This window comes from Acipenser ruthenus, chromosome 3, assembly GCF_902713425.1.
Source record: "Acipenser ruthenus chromosome 3, fAciRut3.2 maternal haplotype, whole genome shotgun sequence".
Taxonomy (NCBI): domain Eukaryota; kingdom Metazoa; phylum Chordata; class Actinopteri; order Acipenseriformes; family Acipenseridae; genus Acipenser; species Acipenser ruthenus.
In genome coordinates, this window is record NC_081191.1 from 22,861,560 (window position 1) to 22,881,538 (window position 19,979).

Genomic DNA, 19,979 nt, shown 5'->3' on the forward strand with positions numbered 1-19,979 from the left:
GACACCGCCTGTCTCCTCACACACAAGCTGCAGCTCGAGCAATCTGTGACATAGCTAGTCGCTCGCTCACACACACACGCCTACATCCAAGCACAGAGTAAATCTGAGATAATACAGACAATCTTAGAATATATCACATTAAGCTTATTAATGGTATATAGATTAAGTATATGGCAAGTTTACTTTTAAAGAAATTCTTCATACAACAATATGAGGTAGATTACTTATAGTTACTTCATCAAGTTTCCTAAAAGTTATTTCACACGCAAAGTGTGCAAACTAAATAATTAACAGATCAATTTTATGTGAATGCGTTACAATTAATGAATTTAGTTCCATGAAAGGAAAATGCAACTGGAATTATACTCAACATTCCTTGAAGCTTAGACTTTTGGTCTGCTGGCTTGGAAGCTCAATCTGTTGAAGTGTCCAGTACAAAAAAACTCTCCTCTCCACAACAAAGTCTTCAATCCTACATTGGATCAAACTCGGCAACAAAGCTTTCAATTCTCGATAGAATCAACAAACAGCTGCAACAAAGTCTTCAGTCCTCGGTATAGAATCCACAACTGTGCCCGTCCGCTCTGTCCTCTTCACTGAATCTTTTAGCTATGCAGGTAGCAGGGCACAGTTTCTTTTGGATACTGTGGTTTTGGGTGTTGCAGACCTAGACTGGTTTGTCTGATAAGTCTCTGTAAGTTTTACGGCAGTCCTTCAGCCGGGCCTCAGTCTCGTTGCTTGTGGTTGTTGACTCACTTGCAGCTTGCTTCCTCGTCTTGGGTCTTTTTTCAGGCAGAGTCCCATCTTTGTTCAGTTTTTAGGCAGTCCTGGAGTTGCAGCTTTGCTTAGCAGAGTGACAGCACCTTTTTAGCATTCAATGTGGAGCGCAAAAAGGCTGTGATCCAGTGGTTAAAGAAAAGGGCTTGTAACGAGGAGGTCCCCGGTTCAAATCCCACTTCAGCCACTGACTCATTGTGTGACCCTGAGCAAGTCACTTAACCTCCATGTGCTCCGTCTTTCGGGTGAGACGTAGTTGTAAGTGACTTTGCAGCTGATGCGTAGTTCACACACCCTAGTCTCTGTAAGTCGCCTTGGATAAAGGCGTCTGCTAAATAAATAATAATAATAATAAAAAATAATCTGATTGTAACCCTTAGCTGCAGGGGTGACATTTCAGTAAAATTCTGTGCGGGGCGAAATTCTGTGTCGGCGTTGAAAATTCTGTCCCAAATAGCATCATGAATGAGAAAAACCAGCCAGTAATTGGGCCTGTTTACAAGGAGATAGCATGCTCCACTTTGTCAACATCTTTCTTATTCTTAAAATAAATTATACTTGTATTTATTTTTCAAAGAAAATCGGAAAATACCGTTTAGACCCCAGAATAATTCTAGAACCCTTCTGTAGATTCCTCGACATTTTTGCAAAAAAGTTAGATTTTGCCTATGTTTTATTCAAATAAACTTCGATAATTTTCTTTATTTTTAACAAGAGAAGACTTTGAAATGACACCAAGCTTGACAGTTTTTGCAAAGTAAAGCTTGGTGTTTTACTTCCATAAATATAAGTGGTTGTAAAAAACTAATTTTCTTTCGGGATATAAGTCTGGTACACCAGCAGTATATTTGTTTTTAAACTATTTCCGTAACTTGAAATATTCATTCACGATCAATTTCTGAAACCATCTGCACAACAGCTTAGCGTAAAGGATATTGGGAAATGTATTAACTTGCATCCACATTAGCACCTCTATACTGTGTTTTATTACTGTTTGGGGACTACTGATCCTATGATGCATTTCAAACTGCCAAAGACACCATTTTCGAGTTCCATAGTGCTCACACATCAATGCCATTTCCATGAAGCATTAAAATGAGTGACCCATGAAAGATATGTGCAGATTTCAGCAACACTGTGAACAGTTTGTCAACCATTCTGAAAAACAGGGATGCAATAATACAGGCCTATGAACAGCAAACCGATTTGCTCAATACACTGAAGTTGAGGATGCCTTGCTTTTAGGTATATACTTTAACATTTTGTTTAAATTATTTTTTGAACCGTTTCAAATGCATAGGGTTATTGTGTTTTTATAATAACTTTGCATTATAGATTTTCACCAGTACAGTACTGCACATGCACTATACTGTAACTGTTGCCTTTGCAACTGTTTTTGTAATGTATACTTCATAAAAGTTGACTTACAACTGTATTTTCAATAAAATGTATAGTACTTTGAAATGTATAATACTTTTCATTGTACTGTAATTGGAATTGTATTTGTTTGTAAGCATTTGGCTTAAACTCCTGAAATTCGTATTAAGGAGAATTGACTGGAGTAAAAAAAAAAAAAAAAACATAGCAGACTGCAGCCTAAAGCAGACAGTGCAGCTAGCTCGATAGAATTAGAACGGCACCAGAGAGATTTATACGTCATCTTGCTTTTGTAATTTATTAAATAAAAATCTGTTATTTTAAAATAACTATGATAAGTAGTGTCAGTAAGATGTTGCAATGAATTAAACCTTGGTAAATACTAAACACAAAGCTGCAGTATCAAGCAATAAAGATGATTCTAGTTTAATAGATTGATTACCATAACATTTAATAAGATGTCGTACAATGGTTCAGGCACTCAGAGATGCAAGATTACACTAAAACCTTCATCACAGCAGAGTCATGACCTTCTCTTCTGGGGATAGGATCTTTCTCCTCCTCATGCCTTACAGACTTCTGCCAAAGTCTGAGTCATTAAGGTAATGTGTGAGCTGGGAGCCATAGATCAACCCTTTTCATATGTTTTTTTGCCTCATCTCAATGGTGTCTTTCATTTCATTCTGAATAAGTAAGAGTATTTATTGTTGCTTGCTTGAGCCTTCTGTCTTCTGCTTTACCTGCATATTTAAATTAGGCAATCCCTTCTTAGACAAATAATTTCTGGTTGTTGCAACAGAACATAGGAATAATTGGCCTGCAAGCACAGTTTTATTTTCAAAAATAAGAACAATAGAAATAGAATGTACTAGCAAGTCATTTTATAACATGCTGTGTGTAAACAGGATAGAACTTTTACCAAACCTTTATTTTCATCACAGTTCGGTCCGTTACCAACATTGCAGAGCTTACACATCAATGCTATAATCAAACTCTCATCATCACCATCATTTGGCAGATACTCAAACTACTACAGTTTTAATGTTTTCTTTACAAAAAAGTTTGGCATTCACTTCTCAACTAATTAATGTGCAATTGTTCCTCTTTGCCTTCACAATAGGGAGCTAGCTTGCCTAGTGTGAAAATGGTATTTGACTGCATGAAACTAGCCACAAAAATAACACACACTACATTTATTGTGCACAGTAACCAGCACAGTTAGAATGTGTGTGGAAATATTACATGGTCTCTCATGTTGTACTATCTCCATCTGCAGATACCCTTTGACTGTCACCTTCTGTCTTAACGTTTATGATCCCAAACCATGATCTTTTTTATTACTCTATTTAACAGACTGCAAGTTACCTATTATTAAAACTGTATTTTTGATATTAAAGCCATAAATGGCTGGCTACATAGTGCTAACAATTGTCCACTTGAACAACCAATGGGTTTTCAGCATCATATTAGCCTTTGAAAGATATTTTTTGTTAGTTGAATTCAGATGTTCTCCAGTTCCGTTAGCTCAATACACTGTAAGCAACATGTTTCCAATGTGGTGCTCAGTGTTTTGAGTGAGTGTTCCCTCATTACAGTGGTTCTAAAACAATGTCTGAATTGTCCTTAACATTATGCTAATCGTTAAATATAAAACAGAGCATCCATAGGCATGGAATGGCTGGTGGTATTTTTCCTCACGCCCTCACTCTGCACAGACCTTGTGGTGTTAATAGTTCAATCAAAGGGTTCCTGTTTCCTGTTTTAAATATAAAACCGTATATCAAGTATTAAGAAATGTCAAAGGATTTATTCATGAGTGTGTTCTGCACTTACCATTGATGTTATAAATCATTGTCTTGTGTCATATTCCAGTTTATAAGAAGAAGTAAACAATGTGATGAACCTATATTTTAAACCTAAATCAAACATGTTGTAATGGGCATAACCAAATACTTCATATACCACTGTTGCAAGGAGCTTTGCACTAGAAAAGTGTTTTTTTTGTGTGTGTATTTATTGTAAATAGTATTGTGTTTATGTAAATAATTGTGGGATTATTTGTATGTAAATGTTTAATAGGGAACTGGACGTTCCTGGGAGATCCTACCTGTGTGTATGATTGCCAGTTTACATAGGTCTTGGTCCAGGTAGCCTGGATGGTCTTAATCCTGGCACTTGTTAAGGCCTTGCAGCAGCCCTGAGATGTATAATTTGGAACTTTGTATACCTGATGCCCCGCTGGAACACACACACACACACCTTTTGATTAGGAACCCGCAGCTATGTAATATATGATCATCTTTATCCTCAATCCCTCTGTGGTTTTATCAGGTAAAATCCAGGACAGGACTCATTCATTGGTCTGACCTACAGATGGGGTATCCATTATATTAAAGTGAAGTTAGGACTTGTTTGTAGATCCTGTTTGTATGTTTGTAGAGAACTTGTAAAGCCAACTACACCTGCCGGTGTAAAGCGTACCTGACAAAAACAGTTAAATTTGAAAAATATTATCATTCTAATTCATTTCCTTTTTTCTTGGACATTATTTGTTTTCATTGTTTTAATATGGGCAATTGTTCAACTGGCTGAACGTAACTGATGATCTATTTCCTTTCTTTATTGCAAACTTATTAAATAATGTTCAAGGGTTATTATATCATTTGTTTTGACCCGTTAAGTGAAATGATTCTAGGAGTTGGCCAGAAAACAATAGCCAGATGTTCAGACTTGACAAGATAATTCCAGTAGTATTAAACACATAGCAAATATAGGCCATTGCACAATTAGTTATATATGACGTACCGTCCCTTGGAAACCATGAGGCACAACGCTGTTGCCTTTACAGCTGTGTGTGTTTTTGGCAGCAGCATGGATGCAGTCAGAGGAAGTCCCTTTACTACCCAAACATCTGGAAAGTGTTGGATTATATCAGCCTAGAGTGCCAGCAGCTTCTTAGAGCTATCAAAAGTGAGACCAGCGTTATATTTATAATAACATAAACTATTAATGTAATTAATAATAGAAATAATAATACATATTAAAAATAGAAGGTTCTTTCTCTGTCTCCAGTATTTTTTCAGGCTTGATTAATTATACATTATAATGTCATTATAGCTTTGCTTTTGTTATTTCTGTAAAGCTAGAGGTGAGTGGGTCTTTACTTCAGGATTGCCTTAATTGTTGTATGGCCATCATCAACAACAAAGTGGCTGTACTGTAGGGTATAGCTACTGCAAATTCTGACCATTTTGAAGTTCCATTGATTGGGACCTTTCACTTTGGAAAGGAGTGAAAGAGGAGCAAATAAGGAGCAGGGAAATATTGTTTCAAAAGGCTTAGTAAGGAACTGCTGGAAAGTACATCAGTGTCCTCAGCACAATATAGCAACTGAGGATCTAGGTTCAGACACCAAGGCTCTGCTATGCGAACAACATGTTGATATGTATGTATACTTTGTAACTGTAATTATTCCTTAAAGAATATATGAAACACGTTTACATTGGATACATTCTTAGGTTCATTTAGAAACTGATTTATGACAGAGTTGTTCTTGGTCAAGCCTAATGTCTTGGGCTATAAAGAGAGCTCTGTGTTTTATATATTTACCATTCCTAAATAAGATTTTATTTAATTATATTAAGAGGTTTAAGATTGATGGGCATGTGTTAAATGCTAAACAAATGCATATAGTTTACTACAGGACAAATACGTTTTATATCATTAACTGGAACGAAACAGTTTGTGTCATTAACTAAAAAAGGCATGAATTGTCGACTGATCAGAGCTATCAATTAGGTGTTGCACTTGGTATTTATGTGTGTGCATTTGTGTTAAAGAAGAATTTGTTGTTTTGTAACTGAATTGTATCCCGTTAAGACCACTCATGCAGCATTTGACAAGTTGCACAAAATGTCAGTTTATCAGCTGAAATGATTATTGGTTGTTAGTTGCGTTGGAAATTAATTATATCCTGTGGTTACTTAGTAAAGCCCAGCCATGCAGCATTAGACAGGCTGCATAAAACGTGACAATAACCAGGTTTCTGAGATGATATTAAGAGAGATAATTTCTTAAAGAACCTATGGTGCATGGTGAGTGGTTTCTGAAAAATCGTGATAATAAATGGGGATATGATATTAAGTGAGGTTATATAAAATGGGTTTATAGGTAAATAATCTGGTTTCGCATAAGTAAGTTGTACTTTCAGTGCTGCAGAAGCAGTGCTGTATTCATTGGAGCACTCACACCAAAATGTCTCCCACGGTATTTCACTGAACTTGGTTCTGAGGGAGCTGTCTGATGAAATGTCAATGAGCTCTTCAACAGCTGATGGGACATAGGGACAGAGGGTAGCAGTTTAGCTTCAATATTCTCACTAAGGGGGTTTGTAGCTCACAGGTGTGTAGCGGCTTGTTCCACTGAATGAAAGAATGTAAGAGCTCAAACATATCAGTTGTCCCCCCACAGCTACGAAGTTCACAAAGTTATAGTTTCCTTTTGAATGCATCAATTCTTTCACGCTGGCCAATAAAATGAGTGTTCCCACCTTGCATAGTTTTAGTCAGCTTATTCATTTCACCGAATATGTCTGCAAAGTAACCCAGTTTTGCCAGCCACACATCATCTTTCAGCACTTTGACAAGTTCAGGTTTCTTATCAGCTAAGAAAGTATGTAACTCTTCCTTGAGATTAAATATACAGGTAAGCATTCTACCTCGAGATGGTCATCTCACCTCTGTATGCATGAGCAAGGAATGGTGCTCTGCATCAACTTCCTCACAAAGTGCAGCGAAACACCTGGAGTTTGTTGCTCTGGATTTAAATAAAATTAACGAGTGTTACCTCTTTATTCAGAACACTGTGAAGACCTGGTTCAATATCTTTCGCAGCAAGCTCTTTTCGTTGCAAAAAGCAATCAGGCGGATTTTAAATCGGGTGAAATCTTCTAGCCTTTCTTGCACTCAAATGCTGCACCCACTCTAAGCTTGCCTTGCGTGCTGCTGTTTGGCGTTTATTTTTAATGATCGCATTCCCCCAGGCCTGGTAGTGCAGGAGAGCGCAGCTGTAACCTGCACCACGTGTAACCCTGTCACGGATAGCTCTGTGGTGACGTCAGCCCAGAAAGTAGACAGACAACAGTACTGGGCTGCTTGTGCGTTTTAATAATACATAAATAAAAGGTTTGAACAAAACAGGTAACAAAACACTAAACACATACAAAATGGCATGGTGGCCAAAATAAACAGAAACAAAACCAAACAGCACCAGCACGGATAGCAATTGTTATTTATCTAGACTCTGATCTCACGACACGTCTCTCGTTCTGCCTCTGAACACACTCAAACTCGCTCAGCCGCAAGCTGCAGGGTTTTATACATGTGACTGGCTCAAAATTAGCAATAAATTAATTAATCTGGAGACAGTCACATTCTACACAAGTTTAGCATGGATGGGGAATTTTTACCCCATCCATGCTGCAAAACAACAGTAACAAAACAGTGTTTTTACAAACTAAATACGTTTTTAAATAGTAATACAACACAAATACAAAATAATGCATACATGCACAGGAGCGGGGTGTATCCTGTCACAAACCCATATACAGTGCCTATAGAAAATCTACACCCCCTTTCAAAATGTTCACCTTTTGTTGCCTTATAGCCTGGAATTAAAATGCATTAAAATAGTTTTTTTTCATTGATCTACACATCCTACCTCACAACTTCCAAGTGAAAAAAATATTCTAGAAATTTGTACAAAATTAATTAAAAATAAAAACTGAAATAGCTTGGTTGGATAAGTGTCCACCCCCCTTGTAAAAGCAATCCTAAATTAGCTCAGGTGTAACCAATCGCCTTCATAATCACACACCAAGTTAAGTGGCCTCCACTGGTGTTAACTTGTAGTGATTCACATGATTTTAGGATAAATTCAGCAGTTCCTGTAGGTTTCCTCTGCTGGGTAGTGCATTTCAAAGCAAAGACTTCAAACCATGAGCACCAAGGAGCTTTCAAAAGAACTCCGGGACAAAGTTGTTGAAAGGCACAGATCAGGGGATGGGTATAAAAAAATATCAAAGGCCTTGAATATCTGTAGCACGGTCAAAACGATTATTAAGAAGTGGAAGGTGTATGGCACCACCAAGACCCTGCCTAGATCAGGCCGTCCCTCCAAACTGGATGACCGAGCAAGAAGGAGACTGATCAGAGAGGTTAATGTCAACTTTGCAAGAGCTACAGACTTTTATGGCCAAGACTGGTCAAAGCATGCATGTGACAACAATATCCCAAGCACTCCACAAATCTGGCCTGTATTTTCCTCAAGAAAGACCACCTTGAATCCCATTTGAAGTATGCAAAAAAACACTCAGGAGATTCTGTAGCCATGTGGCAAAAAGTTTTGTGGTCTGACGAAACTAAAATTGAACTTTTTGGCCTAAATTCAAAGCGTTATGTTTGGCACAAACCTAACACAGCGCATCACCCAAAGAACACCATCCCTACTGTGAAGCATGGTGGTGGCAGCATCATGTTATGGGGATGTTTCTTATCGGCAGGGGTTGGGGCACTTGTCAGGATAGAAGGGAAAATGAATGGAGCAAAGTACAGAGAAGTCCTTGAGGAAAACCTGCTGCCCTCTGCAAGAAAGCTGAAACTGGGACGGAAGTTCACCTTTCAGCATGACAACGACCCAAAGCACACAGCCAAATCTACACTGGAGTGGCTAAGGACCAAAAGGTAAATGTCCTTGAGTGGCCCAGTCAGAGCCCCAACCTAAATCCAATTGAAAATTTGTGGCATTACTTGAAAATTGCTGTCCATCAACGCTCCCCAAGGAACTAGACAGAGCTTTAACAGTTTTGTAAAGAATGGTCAAATATTGCCAAATCTAGATGTGCAAAGTTGGTAGAGACCTATCCCAACAGACTCACAGCTGTAATTGCTGCCAAAGGTGCTTCCACCAAGTATTAACTCAGGGGGGTGGAGACTTATCCTATTATGATCTTTCAGTTTTGTATTTTGTATATATAATCTTTTTTCTCAATAAAAACTTTTTTCCCCTTAACAGTGTGGAGTATGGTGTGGGAGTGGGAAAAATCCTCATTTAAATGCATGAAACTCTGAGGCACTGTGGCAAAGTGCCCCGCCCCTGTGTGCATTTGTGTGTTCTGTGTTGTATGTTGCGTGTGTAAATGTTGGTGTATAGATTGGTACACGGGATATAAACGGGTCTGTGTTTCACGTATATTTAAAAAGTGTAGATTTGTATTTAGGCACGGGATTGCACATCACGCACGTGCATTTAAAATATAATATGCAAGCACGGGGTTGCACAGAATTAATTCACGTGCTGGGATTCAAGTGAATAATTAATTAGTAATTGAATCCCAGCACAACAGTATATATAGAGACACATTTTCACTCACTGGTGGTTAGGTGTTCGGTGAGTGGAGAACGGGATTGGAGACGGAGGTAATAATAAGAAGAAGAAGAATAATAGTTAAGTGTTTTCACTCACCGTGTTTGTTTGTCTCCGTGCACCGTTTGTCTGTGTAGTCCGTTTTGTTTGTCTATTTATTTTGTCTATAGTGCCGTGTCCTGTTTTGTGTACTGTTTAAAACCTTTTATTTGTTATTAAACGCTGAGTGCAGCCATTGCACTCAGCTCATCACAACCACCGTCTCTGTCTGTGTTTGGATTCCTTTCTGGTCTGACGCAACCCACTCTGGCCGTCTTTGTGACACGTGGTGTCATCGTGGGATAGCCGCGCCTCCAAGCGTCAGACCAGGAGGGGTCTGGATTAAAAAAAAAAAAAAAAAAAAAAAAAGGGATTACAAATATTGTTTTGGGGGAAAAAAAAAAAAAAAGAGTCAATGACAGAAGACGCCATCAAACTGCGGGGCTGGTTCCTGGAGAATGCTGGGCTGGAGGCCCAGTCTCTGCCCATGGTCGTCCGGGCCCTGTGGATGATGGACAGTGAGAGATGGGAGGCATATCAGGAGGAACACACCCCAAACACCTTGGAGGAGGGTGTGGAGTTTGTCCTCAACTACCTGGAGGCAACCATAAATGGAACAGCAGCCCAGGTAGCAGGACCACCAGCAGAGGAGTACCTGCTGTCCCCATCTCCACCAGCAGAGGGTGAGTACCTGCTGTCCCCATCTCCACCAGCAGAGGGTGAGTACCTGCTGTCCCCATCTCCACCAGCAGAGGGTGAATGCCTGCTGGTTTTGCCTCCACAGCCCAAATGGGAGGAGCCTGAGCATCCACAGCCCAAATGGGAGGAGCCCAAGCGGAAGGAGCCCGAATGTCCTACGCCTGAGTGGGAGGAGCCCAAATGTCCTACGCCTGAGTGGGAGGAGCCCGAACGTCCTACGCCTGAGTGGGAGGAGCCCGAACGTCCTACGCCTGAGTGGGAGGAGCCCGAACGTCCTACGCCTGAGTGGGAGGAGCCCGAACGTCCTACGCCTGAGTGGGGGGAGCCCGAACGTCCACAGCCCAACAGGGAGGAGTCGGGGCGTCCACAGCCCAACAGGGAGGAGTCGGGGCGTCCACAGCCCAACAGGGAGGAGTCGGGGCGTCCACAGCCCAACAGGGAGGAGTCGGGGCGTCCACAGCCCAACAGGGAGGAGTCGGGGCGTCCACAGCCCAACAGGGAGGAGTCGGGGCGTCCACAGCCCAAAAGGGAGGAGTCGGTGCGTCCACAGCCCAAAGGGAGGCAAGTCGGGGCTTCCACAGCCCTGGGACCCAAGCCACCAGCAGAGGGAAAATGCCTGCTGGTTCAGCCCCAAGAGCCAGAAGGGGAGGAGTTACAGGCTCAACCCCCTGAAAATTTTTGGGGGGGAGAAGGGCAGGATGCTGGTGTCCCCCAGCAGCCTCTCGCTATGCTGCTGAAGGCAGCACGGCGTGCACATGCCCAGCCGCCACAGCAGAGGGAGCCAGCACCGCCAGGAGCAGAGGAGCTGGAGCTGCCTCTGCCTCCACCACCGCCAGGAGCAGAGGAGCAGGAGCTGCCTCTGCCTCCACCACCTCCAGGAGCAGAGGAGCAGGAGCTGCCTCTGCCTCCGCCACCACCACCGCAAGGAGCAGAGGAGCAGGAGCTGCCTCTGCCTCCACCACCTCCAGGAGCAGAGGAGCAGGAGCTGCCTCTGCCTCCGCCACCACCACCGCAAGGAGCATAGGAGCAGGAGCTGCCTCTGCCTCCACCACCTCCAGGAGCAGAGGAGCAGGAGCTGCCTCTGCCTCCACCACCGCCAGGAGCAGAGGAGCTGGAGCTGCCTCTGCCTCCACCACCGCCAGGAGCAGAGGAGCTGGAGCTGCCTCTGCCTCCGCCACCGCCAGGAGCAGAGGAGCTGGAGCTGCCTCTGCCTCCGCCACCGCCAGGAGCAGAGGAGCTGGAGCTGCCTCTGCCTCCGCCACCGCCCGGAGCAGAGGAGCAGGAGCTGCCTCTGCTGCCCGTACCTCCGCAGGGAGTACGGTGGCCGGAGCCCCAGAAAGGGGAGCTGCCGGCCACGAAGAAGGGGGAGGAGGTCTGGAGACCACTTTCCCCAGCAGCAGTTTCGCTGCAGGAGTTCTTGTGGCCGGAGCCCCACAGGAGGGAGCTGCCGGCTACGAAGAAGGGGGAGGTCGGGGGACCACCCGCCCCCGCAGCTTTTTCGCTGCAGGACGGGACCAGCATGCTGTCAGTCGTGCCACTACCGGCAGGGGAGCTGACAGCATTGCCAGCCATGGGCCTACTGAAGCCTCCCTTCCCAGCCCGAGACTTTGTCCTGGACTGCTGGATTTTTAAGGGGGGAGGTGGCCGTTGAGGCCATGTGTGCTGCGCACAAGGGGGGGTATATGTGGCAAAGTGCCCCGCCCCTGTGTGCATTTGTGTGTTCTGTGTTGTATGTTGCGTGTGTAAATGTTGGTGTATAGATTGGTACACGGGATATAAACGGGTCTGTGTTTCACGTATATTTAAAAAGTGTAGATTTGTATTTAGGCACGGGATTGCACATCACGCACGTGCATTTAAAATATAATATGCGAGCACGGGGTTGCACAGAATTAATTCACGTGCTGGGATTCAAGTGAATAATTAATTAGTAATTGAATCCCAGCACAACAGTATATATAGAGACACATTTTCACTCACTGGTGGTTAGGTGTTCGGTGAGTGGAGAACGGGATTGGAGACGGAGGTAATAATAATAAGAAGAAGAATAATAGTTAAGTGTTTTCACTCACCGTGTTTGTTTGTCTCCGTGCACCGTTTGTCTGTGTAGTCCGTTTTGTTTGTCTATTTATTTTGGCTATAGTGCCGTGTCCTGTTTTGTGTACTGTTTAAAACCTTTTATTTGTTATTAAACGCTGAGTGCAGCCATTGCACTCAGCTCATCACAACCACCGTCTCTGTCTGTGTTTGGATTCCTTTCTGGTCTGACGCAACCCACTCTGGCCGTCTTTGTGACAGGCACTGACAGAACAAAATGTGAAAAAAGTTCAAGGGGGTGTAGACTTTCTATAGGCACTGTATGCATGCATTAATGAAGCTACTTAAATAAGGCCTGTGCTCAGGTGCGTAGTAGGTCTTTTTTAGCACTGGATTAACAAACAAAAAAAGAAGTGGAAAATAAAACAAAAGAATAAAGGATGCGGATTGAAAAATTTACAAACCGACAATACAAAGAAGAACTGTTTGGAAAAGGAAGTGTGAGGCTTGGAACAACAGCAAAAGAATATTGAACAAAATAAGAGATAATATCAATGCAGTGTCATCTGTGAAAAGAAGTGTCAGGGGTTATGTTTGCGTGACTTTACAGGTAAGTATATTTTTTGTAATAACCTTGTCTTCCATACCCCACAGGTTGTTTGGATCTCAAACTGACCACCGAACCACCCCAGGAGCGCACCGGAGCCACACAGGCTGGTAAGTAAAATGGTTGTTCTTTATTATGTCAAACAAAAAATCAACAGAACACAGTGCCAATAACAAGAACACTATTATCCCCTAAAATAACAATCGTTTTCCCAGTGATACTATAAATTAATATCCACACGGTAAGTATTCAGGTAAGTAAAGTATAGTTCAGTCCCACCGGAGGATTCCAAAATGTCCCACACTGTTTAGGAAGTAGATTAATTATGTCCATAATACCATTATAGTGTCACCTGACCTTCAGTGGCCGCAAAGTGTCTTATTCCTCAAAGGACAAAAGGCAATCTTCTCCAAAGTGGTCTTCACCGTAATACAGGCACTTTAATTTGTCCACGAAAATCCAGCTGCATCCATATCCCACGCCCGCCTCCAGGGGGTGCTTTCTCCCTCCCTCTGTGACATTGATCCTGGAAAAACAGTGAAAACAATCTGTCCTTAATACTCGCTCTCCCCTCCCCGTCTCACTCTCTGAGCGGGGCACACACCCCGCATTCGGCCCCCTCCCTGCAAGAGCATTAGTCTTCTGACACGACCACTACGACGTAACTCAATAATGTGTGATACATAATGCAGGTTAATATGGAGCACAATTGCCCAATACTGTACAATGTTTGTTAGGTTCTACATATTGCCTTTTAGTAGTGCTGCAGCCTACAATTAAGTATCTTACTGAGACTATATTAATTTGAAGCCATGAATACATGCACAATAATAAGTCATCGACCATGGCATTGTAATTTATAAACGTTGTCTTTTCAGATGCGTCTTTTGATCTGACAGGTGAATCCCTACCAGGAGTTGCAGACATAATTCAGGAGCACGATGAACCTGTGGATGTAACTTTTGAGATCATAAATGTAACAGAACATTGCATGCAATAGACTAAAACGGTACCAAGGAATTAAAATGTCTTGACATCTGATGAACAGGACCATGGAGGCCATGAATCTGTGTGTGAGCAGAGAAATCCTCACAATAATAAATACACTGTCAGTGACTGAAAATAAGATGTTATAAAGAGAATAACCAGTTATTAAAGTGCTGCATTGACAAAGCTGTTACAGTGATGCATCTCATTTCACACTCACTGACAGTGTATTTATTATTTAATTAGTGGTATTGTTTGCAATCTCTAAATGCAGCCTCGTTCATGCTTGGTGGTTTTATTGGAACGTGAGGACAGTCGATACATCCTATGACTTTTGGAAATCCACACGTGTTGTAAAACTCAAGCTGCGTCTTTACTTGCTCTCTCTCTGCAATAGGAAAGTGAATGTATTGCGTCATTCAGTTAATCAAAGTATCCGTTACTTCCACAAAACATTTTGATATTGAGGACGGCGACAGACCTTGAAGTGCAACGGCTTTTATTTTTTGCACAACACCACTTTTCCAGTCATTGCTGCGGCTCCATCAGTGGAGGCCCCAATGCAATTAGTCCAGCTGATTTCTGCTGAAGTCATAAGGTGATCTATCATCTGACTTTGTTGCTGTCTTGAGCTCTTTGCAAAACAAAAAGTGTTCCTTTATTCCCTTATTCCACACATACTGAACACTGGCCAGTAAATGGGACATTTTAGAAATAGTTGGGGATTCATCAAGTTGTATAGCAAAATAATTGTCATGCAGCCAATCAATGCACTGTGAAACTATGTCTTCTGACATAGTTTTTCCTGTGCTTTGTAATTTGTCATGCTCCCGCTGAAATAGCTCTATTACACCTTACGTAACCCGAGAATGTGTTACATAACCTGAGAACGCGTTAATTTATGCGCATGCTTATGGAATGCTGAAGCCAATAGGTTTCATTATGTCATTAGCATGCAGGGAAATTAACACATGTTTATTTTTGGAGGACCCCTTGAAAACTCCTTAAGGCCCCCTATGGGCCCACGGACCCCTAGTTGAGAACCCCTGATGTAAGTGGTTTTGAAGGTTTATGCAGCCTTATGTGCAATGTATGCTTTATGAAGAAGTTATGAATGCTAAATAGTGTTCAGTTCGAATAAAGCATTATCAGTAAATTGTCTTTCACAAATTGCAACATGTCAGACTATTCAAATGAAGCGTTAGGAGTGGGCAAATCTGATCTTCTAAATAAAAGGATGCTCTGCTGATGCATTATTATTATTTATTTCTTAGCAGACGCCCTTACCCAGGGCGACTTACAGTTACAAAAAATACATAATACATGCATTATTTTTGATTTACGTACATTCTACATGTACGAGATAATCACAAGCTGTCACGACTTTCTTATAGATACTGATTTGCAGGGGCGAAGTAATCAGCCACTCATAAATCTGTCCTGTTTTAAGGTGGTTCAATCGTTTTCTTGGCTTGACTTCAGTAAGTGAATCCAAATTCTCTGGTTATTAAGAATAGCGCACACACAAATTACAAATATGAACTATATTAATATTATAGTAAAGTAAATCAATACTGGCAGCAGCAGGTATTATACATTACAGTTTCCACTGAATCAGATCTGGAATTTGCTGCTTTGCTTTCTCATCTTTTCTAACTAAATGGCGCTTTAAAAAAACTGGCACTTATTTAAAGTTCAAGATGAAGTTAAACCAAAAGCACATCATTAGTAATCAAGATTTGTATAAATATTTATAAATATACTGACTGCATGAATAATATTTAGTTGTTTCTCCTCACATGTGGTAACAATTAATGCAGTGAAGCATATACAGCAGAGGTTCCCAAACTTTTTCTGCTGCGCCCCTGCCCCTGTGCGTATTTTATGTCATATGTATGTATGTAGTGGTGCATAGAGTGTGGGTTATGTAGGGTAATTTAAAATGTATATTTGTATTTAGGCACAGGGATTGCACAAATCACTTCATGTGCAGAGTAAAGTGTGTATTTGTATGTGGGCACAGGGATTGCACAAATTAGTTCACGTGCAGATTAATTAGCAAGTGGCACAGCTGTAGATAAAAGGAGCACAAATCACTCACACAGAGCTGGGTGTTCAGAGCGAAAGGATGGGAGAGAGAGAAGACTAAATCTATAACTAAAACAATTGCTACTCATGCTGACATAGCTCAGCACGATATTGTTTGTTTAGTGTTCGTTGTGTTTTGTTTGTCTGTCTGTTTTGGCCATTGTGCCGTTTTGTTCAAGTGTTTTGTTTTGCATTTAAATCTTTTATTTACAATAAACTCACGCAACAGCGCTTCCATACCCCAGTACTATGTCTGTCTCCTCCCTGGCCTGATGTCACCCACAAGCCATCTTGCCACAGCCCCCTTCAGAGATAACTTTTTTGTTGTGTTCATTCAAGCGATTTCTGTACTTGTTCTTGATGTAAAATAAGTGAAGAAAACCCTGTTTCACAGATATGCTGAGGCAAAGTGTTTCAATAGCTGCTAGTGACAATCCAGTGAACTGTTTCTGAATTGAGAGCCAGAACTGATTAACAGGCATAACTTTTAAATTATCTCTCAAAACAGAATCACCAGCAATGTCAATATGATTTCCATTATATGAGAGTAGGTGTTAAAACTTCATGCTGATTTTGGACTCAGCTCTCGCCAAGATAAGCACCAACTAAAACATAGCTTTTTTTTTTTTTTTTTTACTGTAAACTAATGTGATCCATCTCCATTGTCTTCCATCTGATAATGTAGATATCCTTCTGCCTGGTGTTGATGTCTGAAGTGTAATGCTGGCTCCAGGGATCAGCCCATTTTGCTTTTACATATATTTTAAAATATATCTCAACATTTGAAATATAAGGGAACATATTTAAAAGTATGCTTACATATACTTATATATATATGAAATATGTTGGGAATGTATTGCAATATATTTTGATGAAATCCAAAATATATTTTAGAATTCTGCTATATATTATATCTTGTATTCTTGTAGGAATGTACTGCAATATATTTTGAATGTTTTCTGAAATATATGTGAATATATTTATATTATATATTGCACTTTACAACATGTATTTAGGAAAGAGATGACAATATATTACCATGTATTTTAAATACATTTTTTTATTGCAGACTTAAAATTTTAATTACTCTTACGTTGTGAATCTTATGTGCATGTCTATACTTGACTTTTCTTAAATATATGACAAATATCCTGATGGCGTTTGAGCGCCAGATTTGCAAAAATAACATTTTTATAAGCACTTCTACCTAGAACCACTACGCGGGTCATTTTGACCCAAGTATTACAATACATGTTTTTCTTTTTAATATTGTCGACAATCTTGCCTGTTCTTTGCATTACAATCAATCTCGCAATAAAGGGGTGTGTACATGTGTATTCTAATCCTTTCAAGAGCATGAAAACTCGCAAGAGTACAGTATCTCTGATGTCATCACGTAGCTACTTTGCATAGCAATTCATTGTTAAAAGTACAGTGACAGAAAATAGGCAGGAAAGTAAAATGGCTGAAAGACAGAGATTGAGAAGAGAACAATGCTTGAAATGTTTCACATTGAAGATGAGTCTGATGTAGGGGATCTCAGTGACAATGACAGCGACCATTCCTGGGTTCTAGAAACGAGCAGTTCCAAGAGTGAAAGCGAAGACGGTGCGACAGAATTGCCAGCAGGTCTTCCACAAACAGGGTCCACCAGGCGCAGAGGTCGAGGTCGTGGACGTGGCAGAGGCTCCACTTTCGGGCAATTACCTGTCGTCCCAGGGGTGGCTTTGCCGTCTGCAGCAGCAGCTTCTCAAGCGCCAGCTTCTGGCCAACCAGCACCATGGACAACAACAACAGCTGTATCGGCTTCTGGAATCAACATTCAGGAGACAGGGAAAGATGGGACTGTTTAGAACATTATAAATCCCGGTCATGAGGCTGTGGGAAGACGTGTGACTGAAAATGTTTTGACTGAAACATCAGGTCCAACGCCGCATGCAAAACGCAACATGATACCCCACTCAGTGCGTTCCTGTTATTGATCGATATGCCAATGCTACTGCACATTCAACGCTGTACAGTAGCAGAGGCACATCGGGTAAAAAAATTATGATTATGATTCCTGTCTGTGGAGGAGTTACAAGCGACCATTGCAATCCTGTATGTTCATGGTTCTTACTGGGGCAAAAGCCAGTACTTGGAGAGCTACTGGTCAACACAGTGGGGGATTTAGTTTTTTATCGAGACAATGTCTAGAAATCGCTTCCGTGAAATTCTCAGATTTCTCCGTTTTGATCTGAAAGCAACGAGGAGTATGCGACTTGAGACAGATAAATTCTGGAATGGCTTTATTGAAAACAGCATTGCCTGCTACAAGCCAGGAGCAAACATCACAGTGGATGAGCAGCTGTTTCCCATCAAAGCATGGTGTCGCTGGACACAGCACATGTCCAACAAACCAGACAAGTTCGGAATAAAATTCTGGCTGGCAGTGGACATTGATTCTAAGTACCTGGTGAATGGGTTCCCTTACCTGGGAAAGGATGAAATGCGCCCTGCTGGTCAGAGACTGGGGGACAGTGTTGTGCTCAAACTTATGGAGCCATACTTAGGGAAGGGATGAAATGTCACCACAGACAATTTCTTCACTTCACTCCATTTGGTCAGGGAGTTGAAGAAGAACAGTGAACATGGCGAGACGCGAGCTGCCACCATCTGCTCAAGCCTTGACTGCACCACTGTACTCCACTGCACTGCTCAGGCAGAACAACTGAGTGTGTACAGTTGCAAGAAACAAACAAATTTGCTGATTCTCAGCTCTTTACACAGCTCAGTGGCCATCAGGAGAGATGGAAAAAAGAAGCCAGAGACTGTTGAATACTACAATGCCACCAAGTACGGAGTGGACTTATTGGACTAGATGGCACGGCAGTTCTCTGTCAAAGGCGGTTCTCGCAGATGGACTGTGGCTGTTTTTTACAATGTTTTGGACCTGGCAGCCATAAATGCCTATGTTTTGTACAGGGAAAGCACCGGGATCAACATCAGCAGGAGGGAATCATTTTACAGCTAGCCATGGAGCTTCGGCTGAAACATTTGGATCAGAAACGGGAAAAGCAGCTTGCAAATGCCCCTCAGCCTTCACCCAGTGCTGCACCCTCTGGCAGAAGCAAGAGGAAAAGGTGCCAGTTAGCAAAGTGCAATGACAATAAAACTGTGGATGTCTGTGCCCATTGTCAAAAGGTAGTTTGTGGTAAATGCACATGAAAAATTGAGAAGCGTTTTTTCTGTGTGGACTGTGTAACTGAGTAAGCTGCCAGGTCGAAAAAAATTATACAGAAGCTCTTTTGCACAAAGTGCTTTCACTTTCGACACCAGAAGTTGTGTTATATTTACTTTATTATGTTATTTACAAAAATAAATACATATTTTTTTACAATGTTCTATATACATACACATGTTTACACCTGTTTACACTATAGTTTCTTTTGAAATGTTTATTTTAATATAGTTTTTCATTTGTTGTAGTCGTGCTGTTCACGCGCTACTTTTGAAAATAACGCCTTTTATGTTTATTTTTTCATATAAATATGGTGTTTCTTCTACTGAAATGTTAATTATGATGTTCATGAATAAAACTTTTGACTTGTATCCAGTAGTTTGTCTTTCATTTTCATAACGAAGCAGTTTAAAAATGTATGGGTCAAAGTGACCCACGTCTTGCTATTTAGTTTGGTAGGAGACAGCGTAGGGTGCTTCGTGCTTTGGCTTATCTCGTGGCTTATCTTTGAGGGCAGGATGTTTGGTCTCCAGATGGTATTACTTTTAGTTTGTTTGGTTTCATGCTATCATTGGCAAAAACATCCGCACAAACAAGACGTTGTGGTCGCTGATGTTGAAAAAGCTCACCATGGTTATTGATACAGCTCGTAAGATGAAATATGAGGGTCGTAAACTAGAACGGAGATGGCGGGAATCTAAACTGCACATTCATTGCATCACAGAA